At 38.6% G+C, this 9,463-nt stretch overlaps 1 long non-coding RNA gene across 1 annotated transcript; it reads left to right on the top strand.

The window, feature by feature from the left end:
* The first annotated feature begins 3,359 nt into the window (after positions 1-3,359).
* Positions 3,360-8,847, top strand: LOC123022775. Its single transcript, XR_006414574.1, has 4 exons — positions 3,360-4,525; positions 6,725-6,772; positions 7,563-7,794; positions 8,200-8,847. It is a non-coding gene; the product is annotated as an uncharacterized LOC123022775 (long non-coding RNA).
* The last annotated feature ends 616 nt before the right edge of the window (positions 8,848-9,463 follow it).

The raw sequence follows: 9,463 nt of genomic DNA, 5'->3' as shown, positions 1-9,463 counted from the left end.
TCCTTGCACAATTGAAAGATTTGCAGAGCTCCATTGACACTGAGTTTATAGAATCAAACCACTAGATGTTGCCTTCTATGTATGTTCTTTACTATTAATATGAATTAAGTATTAGAAGGTATAAATCCTGTTTGATCAGTGTTTATATAGTTGCTTATTACTTTAAGTCCAGAAGCCAATACAGTTGTTACAGTCATAGTTCAGAAGTGTTGGGAGATCTTTTTAATTCAAATTATTTTCCTTCTATCCATGACTGGTGAATTTATTACCTGTGGCAACAGCGGAGCAACTATATCCATAAGGTTTTTAGCCTATTCTGCTAAAATTCCATCTGATCCAGCAGCTCATTATTTTTAATGTTCTGATTGCTTTTTTAACTTCATCTAGTGATGTCTTTATCCAAATATTCCTTACTAGCCTACATTGATGCTGATTTATTTAGAGACTAAAGGAAGTCATTTATTTTGATTCTGTCTGGTATTTGAGATGTATAGAATACTACATAATAGTTAATAAATTCATTAGTTATTTCAGTGATGCTTGTATTTAAGGAATCATATATTTTTCCACTAATGCTTACTAGGTCCTTAGCTTGCTTAATTTGTTTGGTTAATTTTTAATCTATATGCTAATATTTTCCCTGCCTTAGATTCTGAATCAAAAAGGCAACGCAAACAAGCAATGAAAAATTGCACAGAAGATTATCAGAATTAGAGTTGCTATAGAAGACAAAAGAAGTGTCTTGAAGAAACTGAATGTAACTTAAGGGCAGCTAGGAGCATTAGAAATGCACAAAGCATATAGGAATGTATTATTATTTTTGATTCACAATATAAGTATACCTTCTAAGTGCCTATCCACTTCTCCAGAGTGCCTTTTCAACATCTCCTGCTTTGGTGGTTGTGTCCATAAAACAATCCTAAAGGTCCAGTATCTGTCTGCGCAAGAAAAATATTTGCCCTCCCATGCAGCCTGAGCCAACCTGACAATAGAAAGCATGGCATAAAAGGCAACCTGGGGGAAAGTTCCCTGCTCAGTGGTGCATGCAGTGGTTCAGCCAGGGCCCGGCTTTGAAGCTGAAGTCCAGGGCTCCACCAGGAAAACAGGGAGACAATGGCAAAGAGGTGGTATTAGCATCTGGGCTGGTATAAGAATGCCAGGCCTTTTATTTTAAAAACAATATGGTAGAGTCAGGGGTGCAAAGAGATCAAATCAGTCAATCCTAAAGGAAATCAACCCTGACTGCTCTTTAGAAGGTCAGGTACTAAAGCTGAACCTCAAACACTTTGGCCACCTAATGAGAAGGAAAGACTCCCTGGGAAAAACCCTGGTGCTGGGAATGAATGATTGAGAAGGGGATGGAGAGATGGAGGTGGCTGGAATGGGTCACTAGAAAGATGGGTGTGGGGTTGGGCATACTCCAGGGGATGGTGGAGGACAGGAGAACCTGCAGGAATGTTGTCCATGGGATCGCAAAGAGCTGGGCATGACTTTGCAACTGAACAACAAAAAGAGTTGGGGTGGGCAGGCTGGCTGTGTCCCAGGCTTCAGAGGCTCCTTTTATGACCTTCACTTCTAAAATACAATATTTCTCTAACAGCAACAGCTTCAGGTAGGGAAAGACTCTTCTCAGAAAGCCTGGAAGGCTACTGCCAGTCACTGTAGATAAGACCAAGCCAGATGAACCAACAATCTGGCTCAGTATAAGGGCAGCTTCCTACATTCTTCATGGAAGATCCCGAGCTCTGCAGTTTGCAGGTGCAGAGCCATTGATTTATATGGGCCAAAACCGCTGAATTAAAAATAGAGTTGTTCTCTTAGTTGGTTTGTTGAATTAATTAGATCTCCTAACCAGAGCAAAAGCAAGTAGTAAAGTCAGATTGTGACTGTTGTTACATGAAATGCCTCAGGCCTTGCCTGCCATGCAGGTATGCTTACTAAAATAAAAGTAAAAACAAACAAGCACAGTTTCCTCTTCATACTTAACTCACTTCATTTAAGCCAAGTCTTTTCAGCTTGGTAAGCCTGAAAAAGGGCTGGAGGATGCTTCTAGCAAATACGTTACTGACCATATCCTTAGCTAATAAACACCTAGAACTGTGGCCTGCAGTTTATTTAGCCTAGGATATGGTTATTGCTCATTAAGAGAAAATACCCTCAAGTTGTTATTTAACAATCTCCAGCCAAAAGAAAAACCTAAAGAAATAGAAACACATGGTCCAGCAGCTGTCCAGGATCTCACCTGTAAGGGTTTTACCAACACTTTTAGCAAGAGCTGCCGCAGGCAACTCATAAAAGCATGGATAAACCAACACACTTGAGAAAATAATCAAACACATGAAAATAGTATCGATGTATTTAATGTATGCTTTTTTATTATTCCAGGAGATCTCTTATAGCCAAAAGACAATTCACATCTGATTTTAATGGTACTCAGCAAGAAGTATCAGCAGCTGGTGGAACAGTTCACCTCTGTTCTTCTGAAGACCTGGGTTGGTTTCTGTAATGCTCAAAGTGCTGGAATATTTATTGTGCCCAAAGCATTTCAGAAATACACTTGCTTCTTCTGCTAGTTTCAGCAGGGGAAGGAGCTTAAGGGCTCATTGCAACATACTTATGGGAAGGCAAGTGAAAGCCTCCAAGAAGGAAATGGGTTTCAGAAAAGCATTGGGCAGAATAAATACTTCAGACGTTTGAAAATCACTTTTCTTTTGTTCTTCTGTTGCACCCATTCCCTTTTCCTTCCCCTTCTCCCTCTTTTTTTTTTGGCGGGGGGGGGGGAGTGTTGGTTTCAGTTGGTCAGCTGCACCAGTCCAGCCACCATGTTGTGAATGTACCCCACTATTACCAAGTGGCATAAAGGGCCACAGGTCTTGAACTAGGAAGCCTGACTGCTATGATTTTGGAAGCAATAGTATTTGTAATCCTGATATACACAATTTCTCAGCTTGCTAACTTCACTGCACAACATCAAGTTAGTGCATTGAGGGTTTTCCAATTGGAGGTCCCCAGAGATCAGATCTCCTTCATCCTATATAAGCTTTTTTCTGAGTAGAGCTCCTCAGAGCACCTGTAAAAGACAGCAAAGCCAGTCACATTACACCACCTAAGTGGTGGTGGGAGAACACAGAGAGCTGTTTGGCTCTTGTTTTTATTAGGCAATAGATCATTATGAAATAACCGTGTTCACTTTTCAGTAATATTCCATATAGTCTTCTGTCCCTACAGCAGAGAAGAGAAAATACAGTTAAAAGGTGTTTACAAGCTAAGTCAGTTCTGTGATTTGCTACTTGTGTTCATTTTTGCTGGAGAGGCACACACCTATGGCAGACTTTAAGTCGGCATTCCACAGCTATGAGGAAATTTTTTGTTTGTAAACCAAAGAGGAAGAATTATAAGCCAGACACTTACATCACCTGACAGATGTGTTTCTCAATCACCTAAGTTTATTTAAGGCCTGGTTTTGTTTTGGAATTGTTGTTTTGTTTTGGAATTGTTGTTTTGTTTGTTTTTAACAAGAATTGGGGTAAAGCAAATGGGGAAAGAACTAAAAAGCAAAGAGGAAAATGGTGTCATACTTGACACATTCTGTATTCTTTGGTGGTGTGGTGGGGGGGATGTAGTTGACTCTGCTCTCCTACAACCACTGTCAGAAGCACCAAGTCTTTCTTTATGTCTGGAAGTAAATAACCCCACCAGCCCAGCCCGAAACTCTATAGCTACTAGCTACTGGAAGAACAGTAACACATAATAACATGGTAGCAACACATAAAGCTGTCAATCCTAAAGGGAAATGGATGCCTTAGCTGAGGAGGTAAACAGACTAAATCAATTTTAACATGCATGTTAAGGTCTGTGAAAGGGCAGAGTTTAGTGCTGCTAGGCTGAAAAGCATTTGTCTCTGTCTCATTGTATTTCCCCACCATTCAATGGCACACACCCACAGGCTTCTCGCTTGGCTCCAGTCAGGCTCCACGGCTGATTAATGACAGCTGGAGGTGTCCAGTAATTTCCTCACCTAATAATAAACTACAGCCCAAAAGAGTGGTTCCCCTCAGGCCCATGTTTAACAGAACTGTACTTACCACCACCAGTAGAAAGAAAGCCAATTACCATGTCTGAGATAAGGCACATTTAAGCAGCTTTCCGGGACCTATTAAGCTGGCTTTGGGCACCTCGTCTTTTTTCTACCTTTGGACAAGCTACACTCAGATAATGTCTGGGTCAGTTATATAATGACCCAGCGTTCTAAAAATATCTCTGTCATCCCTGCAGGACACAGCCTAAATTGGAGAACTGTCTCGCCTAAGCACAGATCAAAGGACATATGAGCACCCACACCAACATTAAAGCAAATGGCATTCATTCCCTTATTCTTATCCCAGGGTCACCAACTTACACAACGATTGCTACTGTTCTTGGGCTCAAGCAACCAGTCTGCCTCACAACATCCTGCCCAAAGGTGCCCACTAAAACATTTTATAGGATAATATATTTTCAGCAAGAACTTTGCCAGATTCTACCGGTAATGAAAGCATATCTTTGTTACTGAAGGAAGTGTGTGCATGTGCACGTGTGGGTGTGTAAAGTTAAGTATAAAGTTAATAAAGGTTGTGTTAATTATAGAGCAGGAGATCTCTGTTCCCATAAAATAATAACTTCTGCATTAACAAGAATGCAAGGTTGAGTCATTAACCATTTCCTTAAATGTAAGACAACAATTCAAAGTCTTGCTTTTCTCTGCAATGCAATACCTTCTGTCTAAGAGATACTGCCTTTGCTTATTTATTTATTGTATTTATAGCCTGCCTTTTTTCCTTTCAAAGAACTCAAGGTGACTTACACAATTGTTCCTCTCTCAATCTCATCCTTGCAACAAGAACCTGTGAGGTAGGTTGGGCTGAGAGTCTGTGACTGGCCCAGAGTCACCCAGATGGTTTCTTGGCTGAGTGGGAACTAGAACCCAGATCTCCTCAGTCCCAGTACCACCTTCGTAACCACTATACCACACTGGCTCTTATCCAAGGAAACTTGCATGAATTCTTAAAGAATGGGGAAAGGGCCTGAAAACACCATGTGATTTTAAAGGAAAACAATGTGGAAAATTATTTACCAAAACCAAAATCCAAGATACTAGGAAACTATTTGCTTCAGAAATCATGGCATTGATAGTGGGTTGATTGTAGGCAGCCCAAGACAGACAACATGATTAACCGTTTGGATGCCATGGGGTCACAACTCTTTAGAGTGTCTATATTGAACAGACCCAGCAAGTACCTCAGCAGAAGATGGGTGCTGGGTTAAGTTTCTAAGTGTTGGCATTCTGTGAAGAAGGTGAGGAAGCCCAGTGGAATAATTCCATAAGGACTCTGAGTGGGCATAAAGTTGACTTCTCAAAACAACAAAGTGAATGATTGCACTGACTCCACACATTCTTCCTTGGTGACAGTCTTGTCACAGTTTGCTGCCCTTGAAAACCTGCATACTGCTACCCTCCTCTCACTTCTCTTTGCAAAACCGTCCTTTCTCATACCAAATTTCCTTGATTATTTAAGTCCATCTTCACCCCAACCTTTTTCACCCTTCTGTGTACTTCCTTCTGACAAACCTGAGGAAATAAGCTTGTTAGAGCTGCCATTTTTTGTTGGATAATAGTCCTCGTCAACTGCATGTTCATGGATAATGGCTGTCAAGTTGTGTTCACTGTAATTTGAAGAAGATCTCTTGGCATTCTTTCCTAAGATCTGCAGGAAAAGTGGAACATCAGTAGCCATCAAATGTTGTTGCAGTTGTTGGATATGATATAACATATCATTAAAATAATACGTTATATGCCCTGAGATCACATTACTTTCAATATTTAATATGAAACAATGGAGTTGGAATAATAAGGAAGGAATATCACATTTAATAAGTGTTGTGAGATTAATCATAGCTAAAAATTGGAAAGTAAAATATGATTATCAGTTGTGTGATTGGTATGTAGATGTTTGGAATATAGGCATTAATGATAAATTAGCTTGTGATATTAAAGTGAGAAAGGGGTATATAAAGAAAAATAAGATATTCACTTATTGTTTCACAATTTCATTTCTTGAATATGTGTTAAAAAGATTGGAAGAGGATTTGAATCATCCAAAGAATAGTTGCAATTTTGGAAGGAGGGAATATCCTGAAATACTTTTTGAATGAATTTTTTTCTGTAACACATATCCTATGGTTCCAGTGATGGGGTGCACAATAGTTTTAAGATTTATTTTAATTGTATGTTTAATCTTTTATGTTTTTATTTTAGTTGTAAGTTTTTTTTCTTCGTTGTATTTTATATTGTAAAACTAATAAAATTTTATTTTTAAAAATCATCTTTATAATCCTGTAAAGCATTTGAAAATACTCCCAATGAAAAACTAGAACAGGTAAGCACAGCTGATTTCCAAGTAAACAATACTGAATAACTGTTTTTCATCCACTTGCTTAAGATAAAGTGTTCCCCAGAGCATTTGCTAAAATGTTTAAACAACCTCATATTATTAAAAGAAAGCAATGGCATTCTTTTAAAAGAATCATTCTGTCAAAATAAAAACTCTCACAATATTTAGCTTACATTTTCCTTGATATTGAAAGGGTGGATAACTGAATATCTGAAAGGGTGGACCCAAAGGTGACTGGGCTTTCAGCAGGAAAAATGCCATAGTTCTGTTTTCTTTCTCTTTCTCTCCCTCAGCTCTGCGAGTTTTCCCAGCACTAATATTTTTGGCTTCTTTGGAACTGGGTAAGGAAATTATTATTTCCTTCGGAATTCTAGATTCTGTTTCTAATTTTCTTGTATTATGTTATTGATATTATGTTTAAAGTGGTGTATTCAATACTGGGAGACACTCTGGGAATACGCACTAAGAGCAAGGCATTCAATGGGTAGATAGATAGATAAATGGATAAACAGATAAATATACGATGGGTCCATTGCAAATAATTTTCATTTATTATTCTGAATTTTTCACACCATGCAAAACTGGACAGGTTTACTACTATTAAAAATAAATAAATATAAGTTCATAACAAAATATCTAGCCAAGTTCTCACAGCTCTATCTTAATCCTAGGTCCCAGCTGCCATACCACTTATGATACTCTTATAGTCCTTTTACAAGAGAAGCCAGTCCCAAAGCATGGACTTTGCACACTCCTGAGTAACACAAATCTGGGGCAGTCACACAGAAGCTTCTGAATATGATACTGCCTTATTGCATAGCTAAACAGACTGGAAAGGATTTTATAGGTCTGGAGTCTCCACCTTGATGCCCATTGGCACTAATGTACCTATAGGCACCTCTGTCTGCACTCCCCAGTTTCCCTGACACTCCTTTTCTATTTTCTTTCTTAAGATTATTTCCTTTTATTTTTTTTTAAAAAAGACTGGTTCTGGCATACTACAAAATGAAGTACTGCCCTGATGTGCCATATTATTTATTTATTATTGGGGTTCTAAATAGTGTGCTTTGGGGGTTGTGTGCTACCTCTGCCTTGTTCTTCAACAAGCTATTTTTCTTTTAATCTCATTAGGCTGGCCCTTAGAAGAAGAGTGTTTTGTGATCAGTCATGCCCATGACAGACGTTTTACAGATGTACAATATACCCTTTCCACAGCAGTCATTTTGTGGGAGAACCAAATATATCCACCAACTCAAAAATCCGTGGTATATGTGAAGACCCAAACTGTTAACTGTATTCAAGAGTCTATAGACTCTGGACCAATGACCAATATTCTCTGAAAGACACACATGCAGCAGAAGGGGTACAGTATTCTTTACCAACTGCTTACGATGGACTATCCATTGTCTCACTTTGAAGATCTAAACAAAGTAGTGATTAACATATTGCCAGCACTTCTTACATATTTGAGCAGTATTCACAATTTAAAATTAGAAGTTTTTTCTCTGTTCCTACAGCAGAAACAGTCTCATGTCCTATATCAAATATAAGCATCAAGCAATTAAGTTTTATCATACTGATGCAAGTAATAAAAATTCAATACTTTTTAAAAATCAATACTTTTAATATCTACCATAAAAGGGTTTAAATGTTATAAGCTACCTCATGTCATATACAATATAGTTTTATGACTCTGAGTCATTAGAATATATTATCATTCCTAATTCATCCTTTATATCAGTTGTAGTAATCATTAATCTATCAACAGGGAGTGGATCTCCAGACATGGAAGAAACTGAATATTTGCTGAGACTGGTCAACATGGTAGATGACCTATACAAGCTGAGTGAATGCAACTTGGTGTTCCTGGATATCTCAGCAGCTCTTAATATATCAAGCCTAGCACTCAAAAAGCACAAGCACTGCTTTCTATGAAAAGTATTGAGCCTTTGCAAGCATTCCAAGATCATACTTGTAAAACTTTGAATGTTTTGCAAGAATTTAATGGGCAAGCTCGTGTCAGAGAATCCCAGTTTGACAGCTGCAAGAATGTATGCTCAGATCCACAGGGCAACACCTTCACCTTAAACCTCAGCAGTTTTATTGGGGAGAACAACCCTTGTGTGACCTGGGAAATCCTGCTCCCAGTTCAAGGATTCACCGCATTTCTAATTTCACAAGTTTATCTTGATGACTGAATCAGCTGTAAATCCCGGTTAGCACATGAGTACAATCTGATTGTTGAACCAATTGATAACTTGTATATACAGATAAGCCATCAGACACCAAGTGCTGAAGAGATGTCATATCAACTTCATGATGCTTTCCATTCTTTTTTAGTGGGTGGTTGTATGTTCTAATGGCAATCAACAATGAATGCTTTATCTATGTCCATAATAAAGTTGTCTGTGCTGCAGCTTCTTTTATGTACCTTTGTGGTGACACACTGAATACAGCAACGTACTTCAGGATTGACACCACATCCATAGTAGTCAATGGGAGACCTGGTTTTCAGTTCAAGTATTTGTTTTGTCCATTAAAACAGACTCAGGGGATTAAAAGCAAAACACAAAGTTTAAGCAGGGAAGGGAAAGGAATTCTGAACAGGATTGAGACTGTTAAAATTGTGCTCTGCCTGTAATCTGCTAATCAGTTTGAAAAACTGAGATATAGATAAGCATTTGCCTTCTTTTGAACCCCCCCCCCCACACACACACACACCTTTATCCTTGGAAAGGTGGACCACACTTTGTAAGAAGCTCATTTTCATTCAATGATCTCCCCCAACTCCTTTAAACTCTACTCTGATCCCTCAACACTGCTCCTTCTGTATTGAGATTATGTGTTCCCATACTACAAAAGACTAGAACAAAGTTAGAGAAGAAAAAGGAAAGCTGGTCTACTGTCAGAAGCAAGGCTTATCACAGCAGACTCCTATTTTTAACTTGATTGCAAACGATATCTGTGATCAAAGGGCCAGAACCCCTGGAGGAGCTTATGCAAACAGCATGGTGGCCAGAATTCTTCCTGAT

This window comes from Varanus komodoensis, unplaced genomic scaffold, assembly GCF_004798865.1.
Source record: "Varanus komodoensis strain SLA01 unplaced genomic scaffold, ASM479886v1 scaffold2, whole genome shotgun sequence".
Classification (NCBI taxonomy): Eukaryota; Metazoa; Chordata; class Lepidosauria; order Squamata; family Varanidae; genus Varanus; species Varanus komodoensis.
Note: the sequence above shows the minus strand (reverse complement) of the source record. Positions and strands in the feature narration are given on the sequence as shown.